General features: G+C 35.2%; 1 long non-coding RNA gene across 1 annotated transcript in view; it reads left to right on the top strand.

Annotated features, from left to right (window-relative positions):
• Positions 1-370: 370 nt before the first annotated feature.
• The window catches only part of LOC103254391, a 37,566-nt gene continuing 20,335 nt past the window's right edge, over positions 371-17,601 (top strand). The window contains exons 1-3 of the long non-coding RNA XR_503950.1: positions 371-430; positions 1,227-1,270; positions 1,362-1,403. This is a non-coding gene — a long non-coding RNA (uncharacterized LOC103254391). The remainder of the gene's footprint in view (positions 431-1,226; positions 1,271-1,361; positions 1,404-17,601) is intronic.

Genomic DNA, 17,601 nt, shown 5'->3' with positions numbered 1-17,601 from the left:
GTTACCAACACAGACTAACTTAGCCAGATAAAAGACATGTAAAATTATCTGCTGTTTGGAATCCTAAATAATTCCTACAATGGACAGAGCTGTTACACATTGAAGAGAATGTCTATCTAAAGACATCATTTTTTTTTTTTGATAAACGAGAATTTTCAAAGTCAATTGTTATTAAATATTGAATGTTTCAGAAAAGTTCTAAACAAGTAGATAATGTTTATGGGGGCACTACTTAGTGAAGAAATTCTACAAGCTTATTTAAATTCTGCCTGTGTCCACTTAATATTTTCTTCCATTGCTTGTAAAGTTTTTTTAGTTAACAGCTGCATGTTTTTAGATTAAATAATACAATATATGATTTTCTTTTTCCAGGGAGGAGCAGAACATAACATTCCAGTTGTCATTTCAAAAATCTCCAAGGAGCAAAGAGGTAACATGTTTGGAAATTATGTAGTAGCTATTTGGTGAGATGATACTTAAGAATTGGGAGTTACTGTGTGATTGAAAAGCTCCAGATTCCCAAAATAAGACAGTAAGTGACTGAGTCTGATGCTGAGTCTTTGCCCTCTATCCCTCCACAGGAGGGCTTTTCACACACAAGAGGAGTAATGATGAACCAATAAACCACGAGATCAGGGATGAATTAGGAACTTTTCAGTTGTTTCACTAAACAAACAAAAGAACCAAATGAATGACAAACAAGTCACATCTAATAAAGGCTAGTATAGACAATTTCAGGTATTTTGTTTTTCAGTTCTTATATACAGCTTTGCTCAGTTAGCCTATCATAGAAACTCCATCTAGGAAAAACAGAGAAGGTATAAATCAACTGTTGCATTGACTGAAATTTGTAAAACAATGTAATGTTTAAAAATGAACTTGGAAACAATTTCATAGCTGATAAATTGGGTATCTACCATCTCGAACGTTATGACAGAGACCACAGAATTATAATGGCAAGAGAAAATTTGGTCACCTATCCTTAAAAAAGCTCTGAAATTGTAGAACTAAATAGAAATATCTCTGCAGGTGTTTCAGCAATTAAAGTGGACTGAATCATATTGTTTTGAATTTCCATTCCTTGTAAAACTTTTAAGATGCTCACCATATAGAACATTTAACATTTTGTTTCATTTATTTTTTTTACCTTGACTTAACAAAAATACTTTTTCATCTGTATAGCAAAAGCAACTAATGCATTATCAATTGTCCTTTTTCATTCATAGCGGAACTTTCTGGACTGCTCTTTATTGGGGATGCAATTCTACAGGTATATATTTTATCACTTTTTTATGTGTAACCAAAACATTAAGTCAATTTACAATATGCCATGGGGAACTATTCTTTGCTTTTCATTGCAGATAAATGGAATCAATGTGAGAAAATGCAGACATGAAGAAGTGGTGAGTTTATGTTTTCCTAATGTCCTAATTTTCCCCATGTGCAAGTAGAGCTAAAAATTATCATTTTTATTCATCAAAAATATATGACATTGGTCCAGTGTGCTATCAAAGTTTCAAATGCTCTCTTAGTTGATTTTTGTACTGTTAGAAGCTGATCAGTGAGTACTATCCAGGATGAACGGTATTTCAAAGAAATGCATAAGGATGATTGTTTTATATTTTTTTCCAGTTTCTCTATTAATCCATACTAGTCAATGTCCACAAAATGTATTTCTAGGTGAAATCTATCTCTAAATCTTTGCAAATGTTTAAAAGTCTATAAACAATTCATTTATATCTATAGACTCTCACATGGTACATTTGTCCCTCCATGTCCATGGGTTCCGTATCAGTGGATTAAGTCAACCACCAATAGGAAATGTCAAGAAAAATAAATAAATAAATAAGAATAGTATAGCAAAAAATAATAAAAATAGAAACAATACAATATACCAACTATTTACATAGCATTTGCATTGTTCTGAGTATTATAATTAATCTAAAGATGACTTACAGTCTACAGGAGGATTTGCATATGTTACATGCAAATGCTACACCCTTTTACATCAGGGATTTGACTATCCATGAATATTGGTGTCCTCTGTGGTCCTTCTGAAGATGCTTAGGGACAAATGGAAGAGCATTTAGACTGTGTGTGTGCGGGGAGGGGATGTTTGTGAATGTGCAGATTCTGAGTCCTAGAAATGAGATATTCTAACTCAGCAAGTTTGGATGGGCCCAGGAATTCAGATTTTTAACAACCAGCTTTAGTGGTTCCATTGCAGTGGGCCACTAAACTAAACTTTCAGAAAAGCAGAGAGGTTAAGGAGCTTCTGTTAGGTATGGTAAAATGACTTAAAAATTGATACAGAAAGTAACAAGACTGCGTTAGAAATTCGAGGAAATGTCTGTCAGGGTTCATTAAATATCATTTTAAAGCCCTCCCTGAATTTTGTATCAGCTCCTATGTGGAAGAGTAGAGGAGAAATTGTGTTTAAAAGTTTGTACTCAAGGGACAAACAAAACGAAAAACACTATAAGCCTTTTTTTTTTTCCTCACAGCCCTAGTTTATTTTGTTTTTGAATACATGGCTCCTCTGTTAAAAGCTGTTTGGAGAAAATTATGTTGATATATTTCAAATCTCAGAGAGGCAACCTCAAGCATCTGCGAAAAGCTAGGGCTGTACAAGAAGAGGAGTTTCAATTCGGAGCACTTGGCATAACTAATCAAGGTTTATTAGTATTCACCACTTGCCTTTGTCATTTCAAAATCTTATTTGAGCTGTGCTTTTGCCACTCTGTGCTCAACATCATGTGGAGTGTATGTATTTCGACTCTCAGGTTTCCTACAGATAGATCCAGAGAAAAGAAATATTTTAGAAGAGATTTTTAAACAAGTGAGAGACCAGCAGCAGAGTCCTCTGTTCTGCCGCTTCTCATGTAAGCAAAGATACTTGTAATTTGAAGCTTTTTTTTAAAGTACAAAGTGATTTTGTACTCATTATCCAGGGAGTAAAAACAAGTGCATTCTCTTTTAAAACCACATGCTGTCAGATGGAATGCAATTTGCCCTTCAGAGGCAGGCGGCATGCTTAGACAAACTGAGATGGAGTTTGATTAAACAGATTAGTGTAGCATGAAAGATTAGGACGTGCTAATAATTCCACTTCTGAATGGTGTTCATTCTGTTATAAAGGAAAGAAATTTAGGATTCTATTGCAAATTATATGTGGTCTTTCACAATAAACTTATTTTTTCTGAGAAGCCCAACCCCACCAGTTTTGAAACGTAGGTACTAATATTCCTGTTTAGCTCCCATCTTTGACTTGCCACAGCTATTGATGTTTTTGTCTTCACTGCTTATTACCTAAGCAAATAGACTTACTTACACCTCAGTGGGACAGATATATTAATTAAATCTTTACGAATGAACTTACACAAGCAGTAAAAGGCACACCAAGTTCGGAGAATGTAGGTGGTTTTGAAAGGGCATGCTGATATACCACATTCCTTGTAGAGTTCCAAATTAAGAGACAAATTGGGCAGGTATAGCAGTATGTTGTTTGTGCATGTAATTTTTATTTTCTTCTTCCACTCTATTTGTTGACTTCGGTCACTCTATTTGTTGACTCTGTTCAGCTTCACTCTTAGGAAGGCTCAAAAGAGTAGCTATAATTTTTCTGTTGAAGTTATAAGACTTCCCACTGGGTGTACTCAGTAGATTTTTGGATGGAATTCTCCAGACAGATGCCTAGAATTAGATCATGGGAGCATTTGCCTCTACTGTCTATGTTTCTCCTGGTACCAGTCTGGGAGTGCCATGAGTCCATGTGGGAGTTGACGCCCACATCCCGGGGTGTTCTTCTTGCTGGGAGATGGCTAGGAAGTGAAGCTCACAAAGTTTCCTCATTAACGGAAACTGGAACCAGTGCCCAGTGCTGCTTGGCATGCAGCATAGCGTGGATGTAGGGTTTCAGTGCTCAGAAACAATTGTATGCAAATCCTAGCTCAACCGCTCCATTTCCTTGTAGTTTCTGGCAGGAGAATGAACTTTTTGCTGTCCCTCTCACACTCAGTAAAAAAGGAACTACTTTTACTTGTTAGGAAGATGGAATGAGAGTAATGTATGTGAAACTCCTAAGGCACCCATGGCAATTACGAGCAGTCGTATATTATTTGACACCACCTAATGCCTCCTCCCCCTGGACAAGTACTGCCATGTTAAGGTGGGATAGTGTCTCCTTAGGGTCCACTGGGCCCTGGGAAGATGCAGCTAATGTTGCTGGCCACTCAAGAGCCCAAGTTCCTCCCACCCATTTTAATCAGGGATCAAAGTGGGTACCCACGACAAGAGCGACATGACCGTTGAAAAATGAGAGTTCTTTGTTCATCATAGCAAGTGTCTTTTTATTTTCACTGTGAACGTGTTTTGTAGCTTGTACGTTGCACCCCCAAAACATCAAAAGTCCCTAATGTACCAGTTGTTTTTTTTTTCCCCCAAGGAAAGCTGGATCTATCTCCACTGCTGTTAAAATATACTCTACTGCTTACCACTGAACCATGGATACATTAAGCTGACTGTTCCATCTATATCTAGTTGTCTACATATTTTATCTTGCTTACCAAGTAAATTGATCACATGTAAAAAATTTTGAGAGCCATCTATGTAAAATGCACTGAGACTGAGCCCTCGGGGTGATAAGAAAAACATATATTCACAACTTTATAAATGGCTCTAACCTTTTTGGTATGCAGGCATCATTTCTTTGGAATTTGATAATTAAGTATATAAACAAATGGAGATGCTGTTAGTAAGAGACAATATGAAAACAATGCTGACTTACAATGGTCTTTAAAATAGAACAATGGTGATCTACTCATACTCACTAGAAATAATCAGAAACAATATTTAATTATAGCAGAAAAGTATTTGTTGAATTAAAAATCACCCTGGTTCAAACAAAAGAATCTATAAGTATAACAGAATCTTTTTTTCCAATAAGACTTTTTAAATAGAGTAGATCATCATTAGGAAAAGCAGGACAGATGCATAGATGATTCTAGAGATTTTCTTCTTCTTTTTTTTTTGAGTTGGAGTCTCACTCTGTCGCCCAGACTGGAGTGCAGTGGCTGCTCCCGGCCACCGCAGCTGCGACCTGCTGGGCTCGGGCGATCCTTCCGCCTCAGCCTTCTGAGTAGCCGGAGCTATAGGCGTGCTACCACGCCCGGCTGATTTTTTGATTTATGGTAGAGATGAGGTCTCGCTGTCCAGGCGGGTCTCAAATCCGCTGAGATTTTCTTCTAAGGTGACATTTCTGCCATTCAGGTTTGAGATTTATGAGTTTCAAGAAAGAGGTTCATGTACCTTTTATTCCTATGAGTATCATGAATATAAAATATTAGATAATTTGAAATGCAAATAATTAATACCTTAAGTCTGATTTTGTCATTTTGAACCAAACTCAAATAATATTATAATTCTCACAAAAGCAAAATGAGTAGCTAAAATTATGTAAGTTAAAATAACGTATTCATACAACATAAATAAGTGCAGACAAAACAAATGTGAAATATTGATCGATAGCATTTTGATAATATATGATTAAATTACTTTAAAATTTTAATTGTAGTAGAAAGAACTTTTTTTTTTTAACTTTAGATTAACCAGGAAAAATAAATTACAAGGATTATACAAATCATCTTGAAGTAAGGCCTTAATATTAGAGCAGGTTAGAAGGTTTTGCTCTGCCACCAAGGAATATTTTTATAAATATTTTTATAAATCCTTGATTCTTATTTTTTGAGTGAGGTTGGACACCTTAAGAAAATTCAAAGACCCAGTTTTGCAGTGCCCCATCTGGTCCATTCCTTCTGCTATAACAAAATACTTTAGACTGTGATTTGGGCACACAAATCATTTTAGATTAAAACGTCATGAGTTACAAATCATGTTTTACCTAACTGCTAACAATTACATTATTCACAATTTGGAAGTAGGTTTCGAGCTCTAACTGATTAATACGTTTTTAAGAATTCTGACTGTAGTGAACTCTTTTTATTTGAATTAACATTCTTAGAGAGAAATGCCTTATATGAAGTCATTTAACCTTCGATATTTTCCAGTGGCTTGAGAAATGTTAAGTGCAGAGATAAAAAGACCAGAAATGCCTTCTGGACCATGTCTGGTTTTAAAAATAAATAAAGTATCTAGAACTTGTTTTGTTTACATACTTAGCTTCTCATTAATGCCCCTAGGAGTTCCTTTTCTGCTGGGCCCGTGTCTGTTCCCTAATTAGGTTGAGTCTAGACAGCTCAGGTGACACTTTAATGACACGCATGCTTTTACTCCAGGCTGCTGATTTTCATCAAATTCTTATTTCTTATTTTTCGAACGAGGTTGGACACCTTAAGAAAACTCAAAGACCCAGTTTTGCGGTGCTCCATCTGGACCATTCCTTCTGCTATAACAAGATACTTTAGACTGGATAACCTATAACTAATAGAAATTGATTTCTCACAGTTATGGAAGCTGGAAAGTCCAAGACCATGGGGCCAGCAGATTCAGTGTCTGGCCAGGGCTCACTCTCTGCTTTAAAAGATGGCGCCTTGTTGTTGCATCTTCTGGAGGAGACAACGCTGTGTCCTCATGTGACAGGAAAAAAAATGGTAGAGCCAAGAAACCGTCTGAAGCTCTTTTACGGAATCATTGATTCCATTCATTAAGGTGGTGTCCTTGTGATTCAATTACTTCCCCAAAGATTCTACCCCATGATACCACTACGATGGAGATTAAGTTTCTATATAACTTTTAGAAGAATACAAGCATTCAGACCACAGCCCTCCCTAGTAACAAGACAAGTCCTGTCCTGAAAAATCAACTGCTTAGAAGGACCCTAGCCAATTCCTGACTATAGCAGTCTACAGGACCTAGACCACTAGGCCTAGACCACTTCCTACTGATAGGGGAAAGCCTAGCAGGGTATAAATGGTATATAATTCTTTCACATCTCCCATGATGCTTTTCTCATCACTCCGGGCTGAAATGAGGGGGACAATATGTGTTATGCCAGTTATAAAGTTTTCGCATAGCTGAAATTTTATTTTTAAAATGATCAACTGATCAGTTGAAAAGACAAGGAGAGCCGGGCACAGTGGCTCAGCCTGTCATCCCGCGCCTCTGGGAGGCTGAGGTGAGTGAATTGCCTGAGCCCGCGGGTTCGAGACCCGCCTGGCCAGCGAGACCTCATCTCTACGATAAATCAAAAAATCAGCCGGGCGTGGTAGCTCAGGTGTGTAATTCCTACTACGTGGAAGGCTGAGGCGGAAGGATCGCCGGAGGCCAGCGGGTCGAGGCTGCGGTGGCCGGGAGCGGCCACTGCACTCCAGTCTGGGCGACAGAGTGTGACTCCGACTCAAAAAAAAAAAAAAGAAAAGAAAAGAAAAGGAGAAAAACTATGGGAGTGGGGTTTTAACTTAGTTTAAAATGTTTGTCGCACTTTCCAGATGTGCAGATGTGTGAAGTTGATGAAGTTCCCGTATCTCTCTGGGTCTTTTATGCTTTTATTTTTTTTAATCTTAACGATGAAGAGTTTGAAGTAGAAGTAGATTTTTTTCTGGCTTCTTTTCCAGGTAAAGTGTTCTGTTCTTTTATTGTAAAATGACACAACAATTTGTTAAAACCCATAGAAATGTACAACATGAGGAGTGAATTCCAATGCACCTAATTATGAACTTTAGTTAATGACAATGTGTCAACTCGGGCTCATTGATTGTAACAAATATGTCACACTAATGCAAGGTCTTAAGAAGATAGGAAACCCTTTGCATTCCCAAACCAACCAGAATTATCTATCAAAAGACAATTTTAGGGCTTCCCTGGGTGGTAGTTGCAATCTCAAGCAAATGAATGCAGAGATTTGAGATTAGGTGAGATTTTTTACTTCTCTTCCCTTCTAAAATGCTTTCAAAGAACAATAAGTGACTTTGTAAAGGTAAAACATAGTAAAGACAAAAGAGGAAGAGAAGACAGTGGTTGAGGATTTTAGGCAATTTTATTTGAAAATGGAAAGCAAACAGATAAATGGGAATTATCCTAGAAGAACTGAGAAGGCTGTCGGCAAAGCCAGCGTCTTGCAAACATCCACAATACAGACCTCAGAGAGAAACTGAAGATAGGAGTATTGGAAGAAGACATTGAGAAGATGTAGCTAAGGCAGGGAATTGAATCAGAATTCAAGATACTTTGGATATTTGGCCCCAGGCACAGAAGAGGGCATGGGTACAGTTCTGCTCTCAAATAAAAAGAGAGGTTCATTCTGGATAGTAAATTGCTCTGCATTTGCTCTTCTTTCAACTCAAAGCATGACCAGTCAGTTTTGCGACTCAGAGAGGAGGTTAGAAGATTCTTCTGTAGGTAAATTGATCTAAAAAAAATCGTCCATAAGAGATACGTTGGGCTCTCTCAATATAGGCTGCGTTCCCATTAATAACCCCACAGCGGAGAACAATGATGGATAAACCATGCATCCTGTACCCAAAGCAGTCAATTTGCTTTTCAGGGTCTCACTGCTAAATATTGACTGACACAAAAGGAACATCAAAATTTGAAGAAAATCATCCACATTGAGGGCAGAGCTACAACAATGAGAAAAAAAAAGGGAGAAAACAGACAAAGCAAGAGTCATTAAAAAAGGACTTGAAAACATTATCTGAAAGTATTATAATATTTTCAGATAACTAGCAGAAATTGCTTTATAAATAAAATCATGCCACCATTATTCATAAAAACGTAGAGAACAAAAAAGAGGTTTTGGACAATAAAACTCTGATATCTATATTTAAAATGTAGAATGTAGAAACATACCAGAAATGCTGAAAAAGCTTTCAAAATGGAATAAAGTAAAAATAAGCAGGTGGTATGATAGGCAAATAATGTGACAGATATTACATTTAGGAATTCTTATATTGGACCAATATAATTCAAAATTAAAATATTACATAAAATAAAACAAGCAACCATTTTTTTAAAAATCAAGAAAAAAATAGCTTTACTTAATTTACAAGCTTACAAATATAAACAAAATACCCAAATAATAGAAAATGAAACAAAAAACATATATGTGCTTATACTTCCTATAAATGGCATCATATTTTATTTAAAAAAAAATTTTTTTTTAATGTGTTTTCCTAATGGTTAAAACTGTTGAACACATATTCCTGTGTTTACTAAATATTTCTGTATCTCATTTATTAACTGGATTGACTTCTTCTTACTGATTTCTCAGAGTATGTTTATATAGTATACAATAAGATATGTGATTTGCAAATATCTTATTTCAGTCCATGGCTGATCCCTTTAGTTTTTAATGGTGTCTTTCAAGGCTGAAAACTTTTTATTGTTGTTCAGTTTAATTTATAGATATTTTTATTTGATCATTTGTGATTTTGGTGATTAAGGTCATGAATATTTGCTGCTATATTTTATTCCAAGGATGTTATAGATTTAACTTTTACACTTATGTCTCTTCAATTTTGAGTTAATTTTTCTCTAAGGTAAGGTAAGCTGTCCCAGCAAATTTGTTGAAAAGGTTATTTTTCCCATAAAATTTCCTGGACACTTTTGTTGAAAGTCATTTGCCCTAAATGTAAAGAGTTGATTTCCGTAATCTTACTTCTATAATTTATTTGCATGTGCTTATACCAGTACCATATGATTGAATATTATAACTTTGTAGTAAGTTTCAAAATTGTAAAATGTAAATCCTCAAACTTTTTTCTTCTTATATTTGACTTTTAAATAAACTTTCTATGTTAGAAGAGTTTTAAATAGATAAAAAATTGCAAAGATAATATTGAGAGTTCTACTATCCTTTACACAGATTTCCATATTATTGACATCTTGTGTTATTATGGTATCAATACTAATGGATTATAATCAAGAAAAGTCTATACTTTATTCAGATTTCCAAAGTTCTTATCCAATGCCTTTCTTTTTCTTCCAGGATTCCATTCAGAATACATATTGCACTTAGAAGTCATGTCTTATTAAGCCCCTTGTTTTTTGATTACCTTGAAAGTTCTGAGTAGTACTGGTCAGATGTTTTGTAGAATGTCCCTCAGTTGAGATTTGTCTGATGGTTTTCTTATTATTAAATTGGGTTTATGTATTTTTTAAAGAAAAATCACAGAGATAAAATGTCATTCTTATCACAACACGAGAAGGAAAATGCTATCAACTTAACTTATCACTGATAATAACCTTGATCACCTGGCTGAGACAGAGTTGTCAGGATTCTCCCCTCTAAATATATATTTTTCTTTCCATACTGTGTTCTTAGAAAGAACAGCACTATGAACATTGCCAATTGACTAGTGGGAAAGTATGCTTTACCCCCATGAAAGTGACTATTTACATAATTTAAATTCCATTGCACAGATTTATCTCTTCATCTCATTTTACTATTTATTCAGTCATTTAAATAAATCAGTGTGGAACCATAAATATTTATTTTATACTTTGGGTCATAGTTCAATACTATTTATTTATTTATTTATTTTTGAGTTGGAGTCTCACTCTGTCGCCCAGACTGGAGTGCAGTGGCCGCTTCCGCCCACCGCAGCCTTGACCTGCTGGGCTCCGGTGATCCTTCCACCTCAGCCTTCTGAGCAGCCGGAATTACAGGCATGTGCTACCACGCCCAGCTGGTTTTTTGATTTATTGTAGAGATGAGGTCTCACTGCCCAGGCAGGTCTCAAACCCGCGGGCTCAAGCAATCCACTCACCTCACCCTCCCAAAGGCGTGGGATTACAGGCTGAGCCACCGAGCCCGGCTCAATACTATTTTATATATCGTATTGGACAAATGGTTCTGGTTTTGGGTTTTGGAAGCTTTTTCAGTTTCCTTCAAGTCACTTTAAAAACCACTAGCATGGCGTTTATTTTTTATTTTTTGGAGTGCTTCCTCAGTTCCCTCAATTTGCTGCACTAACATGTGTTTCAGGTTCATCCTGTGTGTTTCCTTCCAATCCAGAATCAGTCATTTCTCTTAGAATCCTGCTTACTTTTGTTAGACATGGGCATTAGAAACCAAAATCTAGTCATTGAGTGCAGAATAGTTTTGACTGTTGGCCTTCTCAGCTAATGGAACAAGAAAATATACATGTGTATAAAAACTTGTCCATGTGTACATACAAACATAATGTGTATTGTAGTCAATTAAGCAAACAATCACATTATTTCTTTAAAAATAAGTATATACCCTGATTAAAAATGCTTTATTACCAAAAAACACTAACATCATCTGCATCTTTGGCAAGTAGTAATGTTTTTTCTAGTTGAGGGTCTTAGCTCAATGTTGAGGATTGTTGACTGACCAGGATGATGGTTGCTAAAGATTAGGCTGATTTTTTAAAGACAAAGAAACAATGAAGTTTGCCACATCTGTTGGCTCTTCCATTCATGAAAAATTTCTCTGAAGCATGCAGTGCTCTCTGATAAAATCCTCTCAAGCCCTGCTGCTACTTATAAACTAAGTTGATGTAATATAGTAAGTCCCCTACATATGAAAGAGTTCTATTCTGAGAACATGTTTGTAAGTCCAACAAAGTTAGCCTAGGTACCCAACTAACACAAAAGGCAATAAAGTACCAGCTCCATCACCACTGTTTTTACGCTTGCTTCTTGACAACTCTGCTTGAAATAAATATACTGTCCTACTGCACTCTATATAGTACTGTATAGTAAAGTACACAAAAACACAACTACTTGTAGAGGATGCATGCACAGATGTTTGCAACTTGTTCATATGTTGGGCACTTACTGTATTCTATATCCTTTGTTGTCATTTTAACAAAATTCACAACATCTTTACCAGAAATAGATTTTATCTTCAGAAACCTCTTTCTTTATTTCTTTATCAGAAGGAACCCTTCATTCATTCAAGTTTTATCAAAGAATGTAGGAATTCAGTCACATTTTCAGGTTTTACTTTTAATTCTAGTTCTCTTGCTATTTCCATCACATCAGCAGTTACTTCCTCCACTGATGTCAAAGTCATCCATGAGGACTGGAATAAATTTCTTCCGAACTCCTGTTAATGTTGATATTTTGATATCCTCCCATGAATCATGAATGTTCTTAATGACATTTAGAATGAATGCTTTGCATAAAGTTTTCAATTTACTTTGACCTGATCCGTCAGTGAAAAAAACTATCTATGAGAGCCTGAACTTTACAAAATATATTTCTTAAATAATAAAACTTGGAAGTTGAAATTTTTCCTTAATCCATGGGCTGCAGAATGGATATTGTGTTATCAGGCGTGAAAATAGCATTAATCTCCCTTTGCAGATCCAGTAGAGCTCTTGAGTGGCAAGGTGCGTTGTCAGTGTCTGGTAATGTTTTGCAAATAATATTTTTTTGTGAGCAGTTGGTCTCAACAGTTGGCTTAAATACTCAATGAACCATACTGTAAGCACACGTGCTGTCTTCCAGGCATTCATTTATAGAGCACAGGCTGAGTAAACTAGCATAATTCTTCAGGTCCCTAAGATTTTTAGAATTGTATATAAGCACTGGCTTCAAATTAAAGTCACCAGTTGCATTAACCCCTAACAAGAGAGTCAGCCTGCCCTTTGAAGCTTTGAAACCAGACTCCTGACTTAGGTTGCTTTCTATGAAAGTTCTGTATTGTATCCTCTTCTAATAGAGGATGGTTTCATCTACACTGAAAATTTGTTGCTTCGTGTAGCCACCTTCATTAATTATCTTAACTAGATCCTGTGGATAACTTGCTGGTGTTTCTATATCAGAACTTACTGCTTCCCCTTGCCCTGTTTTGTTTTGGAAATGACTTCTTCCCTTAAACCTTATGAACCAACCTCTGTTAACTTCAGACGTTTCTCCTGTAGCTTCTTCACCTCTCTCAACCTTCATGGAATTGAAGAAGTTAGGGCCTTGTTCTGTACTGGTCTTTGACTTAAGGAAATGTTGTGACTAGTTTGATCCATCCAGAACACTAAAACTTTCTTCATATCAGTAATTCGGCTATTTCGCCTTCCTATCATTCACATGTGCGCTGGAGTAGTACTTTTCGTTTCCTTCAAGGTCTTTTCTTTGCATTCACAACTTGGCTACCTATTGTCAAAGGCCTAGCTTATGGCCTCTCTGGGCTTTTGATATGTCCTTCTTACTAAACTAAATCATTTCTAGCCTTTTATTTAAGGGAGCAGTGTGCGATTCTCTTTCACTTGCACACTTAGAGGCCACTGGGTGGTTTTAATTGGCTTAATTTCAGCATTGCTGTGTCTCAGGGAATAAGGGAGGCCTGAAGAGAAGAAGACCAGTGTGGGAATGGCTGTTCAGTGGAGCAGTCAGAACACACATATTTATAGATTAATTTGCCCTCTTATATGGGCATAATTTGTGCCACCCCTAAATAATTAAAATAGTAATATCAAAGATCACTGATCACAGATCACCATAACTTATATAATAGTGATGGAAATGTCAAATATTGTGAGCATACTAATATGTGACCCAGAGACATGAAATGAGCACATGATGTTGCAAAATTTATGCCAATGTACTTGCTCAATGCAGGTTTACTGCAAACCTCCAATATGCAAAATGTGCAATATCTGAAAATTCAGTGAAAGTGAAGCACAAAAACAAGGTATGCCTGTATCTATTCATACAAGTTTCTATATCTATCTATTACCAATAATTTAAGCTACTCCTGAATTTGTAGTGCTGTCTCCAACTCAGCCCATTATCACATGAACTGCTACAGCCTCTTCTTTTTGCTAATCTGTAACTTCCAACTCCAACAGTTATCCACATTATCTGTCATTTGCTTAATTGTTCGAATCTAGTACACATGTACAGCATTATTGGAATGGTTAACTCATTCCCCAGTGGAAAACAATTCATTAAGTGGAGTAGCAGACTTATACTCAGTTCCTTTTCGCCCCATTCTTATAGACTGTTAGTGAAGTTGCTTCAGATACAGATTCTCTTATCACCTTCTGCGTTTTACCATGGCATCCCTAAACCTACCTTTTTTTTTTTTTTTTAGAGACACTATGGCTTATTTTTGGCTATATGTTAAATGACTTTTGACAAATGCATAGTATTATGTATTCACTATACTGTATCACACAGAATAGTCATACTGCCCTAAAAAATCCTCAGGATTTAATCTATTTTTCCTACTCTGGTCATAGACCTCAGGAAGTGACTGACCGTTTCACTGTCTGTCAAGTTTTGCCTTTATCAGGATGTCATGTTATTAAAACTGTAGCAAATACTCTCTTTTCAGATTGGTTTCTTTCACTTAGTAAGGTGCATTTAAGATTTATGTTCATCTATTCCTGACTTGAAAGCTCATTCCTTTTTGCTGATAAATAATGTTCTAGTGCATGAATGAAGTATAGATTGTTCATACATTCACCTATTAAAGGACTTCATACTGGCTTCCACTATTTGGCAATTATTGTATTTACATCCAATTATTTATTGTTGGCAAATAGGAAAACAAATACTTCTGCATATTAAATGTTTTTCTTGCTACCTTTCTATACTTCTTTATTAGTTCCAAGAAGGTTCTTGTTTTTCTTTGTTTTTGTTTTGATTATTTGAAATTTTCTACATATATATAATCATGTCATCTCTGAATAAATATTTCTTCCTCTCCAATCAATATAACTTTTTATTGTTATTGCATTGCACTAGTAAGGACTTCTAGTACAACTTTACAATTTTAATAGACATTGTGAGAAAGGATATCCTTACTTTGTAACTGATCAGGGTGAAAAGGTGTCCCATTTCTCTCTCTCTTTTTTTTTTTTTTAAAAGCAGGATTTATTGAGGACAGGAAAGCTCCCACAGCAGGAGGGGACCTGAAGGGGTTGCCTCTCTCATTATTAAGCATGATATCAGATGACAGTTTTTTTGTAGATGTTCTTTATCACATTGGGAAGTACCCCTGTATTAAATATTCTGTCTGCAAAGAATATTTAATGCATATGTATGTTAGATTCTTTTAAATTCTTTTTTCTGAATTGACTAACACGACCATAAGTTTTTCTTCTTTAGCTTTTTGATGAGGTGGATTTGATTGAATTCTAAATGTTGAGCCATACTTGCTTAATGGACTAAATCCCATTCGGTGTGGTATATGCTTTCTTTTATACATTGAGTTTGATTTGCTAATATTTTCTTGACAATCATTGCTTTAATTGTTTTCTGTAATTTAAAAAATATTTGTGGGTATTAGGTTTAGGATCTCATCATAGACTGAGTTACAAAGTGTTGCCTTTGCATCTGTTTTCTAGAGAAAATTGTTGAGAATTGGTATCATTTCTTCATTGAATATGGGATAGAACTCATCAGGGAACCTCTCTGGGTTTGAGGCTTTCTTTTTGTAATGTTATTATTTATTGGTTAAATTTATTTAATAGACATAGCCTATTACACAATATCTATTTATCCTTGTGTGAGTTTTGGGAGCTGATCCATATCAGGTATATTTTCCAAATTGTAAGCATAGAGTTGTTCATAGTATTCCTTTATTAAGCTGTTACTATCCATGGGATCAACTAGAATGACCCCTATTTCATTTCTGACATTGCTAATCTGTGCATTCTCTTTTTATTTCTTGCTTAGTTCCCTAGTAATTTATAAATTTTATTGATCATTTCTAAGAACAAGTACTAAGTTTTATTCGTTTTTTTTTCTGATCTTCTGTATGTTTGCTTTGTATTTCATTGATTTCCTCTGCAATTTTTATTGTTTGTTTCCTTTTTGCTTTAGGCCTTGATTGCACTGTTTTTTGTAATTTCCTATTGAGGGGCTTAGATAATTTATTTTTAACTTTCTATACTAATATATGCATCTAATGGTACAGATTTATCTCAAAGCATTGCTTTCTCTGCATACTGCTCATTTTGATAAGTTGCATTTTAATTTTTATTTAGTTAAAAATATTTTAAATTTTCCCTTAGACAATTTATTTTAACCATGTTTCATATAGAAAAGTATTGTTTAATCTTCAAGTATCTGAGGATTTTCAAGCTATTTTTCTGTTAATGATTTTTTATTTAAATTCTTTATTGCCTGGGAACATATTTTGTATGATCATTACTTTTAAAATTGGTTTTAAAATAATAAACATTAGCATACTTAACTCTGAATAGTACCCCACATCTTTTAAATAAAAAATATTTAAAATAACTGGTTAAATTTGTCTTTTGGTATAGAATGTAGTACATTTTTGTAAAATTTTCATGAAAGCCTGAGGAAATATATATATTCTGCTATCTTTAGATGGTATATTCTATAAAAGTCTGTTATAACAATTTGAATGGTAGTGCTGCTCAGTTCAATTATATTTATAATAAATTACCACCAGCTTGAACTATCAGTTTTTGAAAGAACGCTGTCGGAAGCTACAATATGATCATATATGTCTATTTTTCCTTTCAGTTCTTTCAGTATTTGCCACACATATTTTGATAGCCCTTTTTTAGATTGTTTAACAGTGCTATGTCTTCTTACATATTCTACTGCTTTATCATTATGCAATTCCTCATAAATTATTATTAATTCTCATCTTTACTCCTGGTAATTCTCTCAGTTTTGAAGTCTTATTTGTAATTAATATTTCTCTTCCAGTTATGTGTTATTAATGTTAGTCAAGTATATTATTCTCTGTCCCTTTACCTTAAACTTGCTGAAGTTTTCATTTAAAATTCTTAATTCTTGGAGAATTAAGAATTGAGTCTTGGTGGGGCACGGTGGCTCAAGCCTGTAATCCCAGCACTTTGGGAGGCCAAGGCAAGAGGATTGCCTAGCCCATGGGTTCGAGACCTCCCTGGGCAACTTGGTGAGAACTCATCTTTACAATAAATAAAAAAGCTAGCCGGGCATGTTAGCTCATGCCTGTAGTTCCAGCTACTTGGAAGGCTGAGGTGGAAGGATCACTGGAACCCAGCAGGTTGAGGCTGTCATGGCCGTGAGCATGCCACTACCCTTCAGCCTGGATTATAGAGTGAGACTCCAACTCCAACTCAAAAAAAAAAAAAAAAGGATTGAATCTTTTCTAATCCATTGATAAGCTCTGCCTTTCAATTGATATATTTAGACTACACAAATATAAAATGACTATTTATATAACTCAATATCCACCATGTTTGTAACTTTTCTCTATTTGTTGCATCAGTGCTTTGTTTCCCCACCTTTTTTTGACTTCTTTGGCTTAAATTAAGCATGTTATTAAGCCCATTGTATCGCATCTCTTATTGTATCAATTATACTTCAAAAACAATTAGTGTTTTCCTTAAGAGTTTCCACTCTACATTTTTAACAATCTATATACATTTTCAAATAGTGCCATACTGCTTCGTGTGTAATGCAGGTGCTTTATAACAAAAGAATCCTAACTCATTCTTCCCATCTTTTATGTTATGTAAATATCGGAGATTTTCAGTAGTTTGCCTTGCAGTGCCTAAGGTGAGAAAGCAAATAGGTACGTTGGGGCAGATACTTCTATGTCTATTTCATTGGAATTCCATATTCATTGAATAATTCTGTTGAATGAAGTATTTCTATTATAGGAATACATACTCATTCCACAATAAACTATGATATGAAATTCCTCTA

The sequence above is a fragment of the Carlito syrichta genome, unplaced genomic scaffold, assembly GCF_000164805.1.
Source record: "Carlito syrichta isolate Samal-C Ts95f unplaced genomic scaffold, Tarsius_syrichta-2.0.1 Scaffold70854, whole genome shotgun sequence".
Lineage (NCBI taxonomy): Eukaryota > Metazoa > Chordata > Mammalia > Primates > Tarsiidae > Carlito > Carlito syrichta.
Note: the sequence above shows the minus strand (reverse complement) of the source record. Positions and strands in the feature narration are given on the sequence as shown.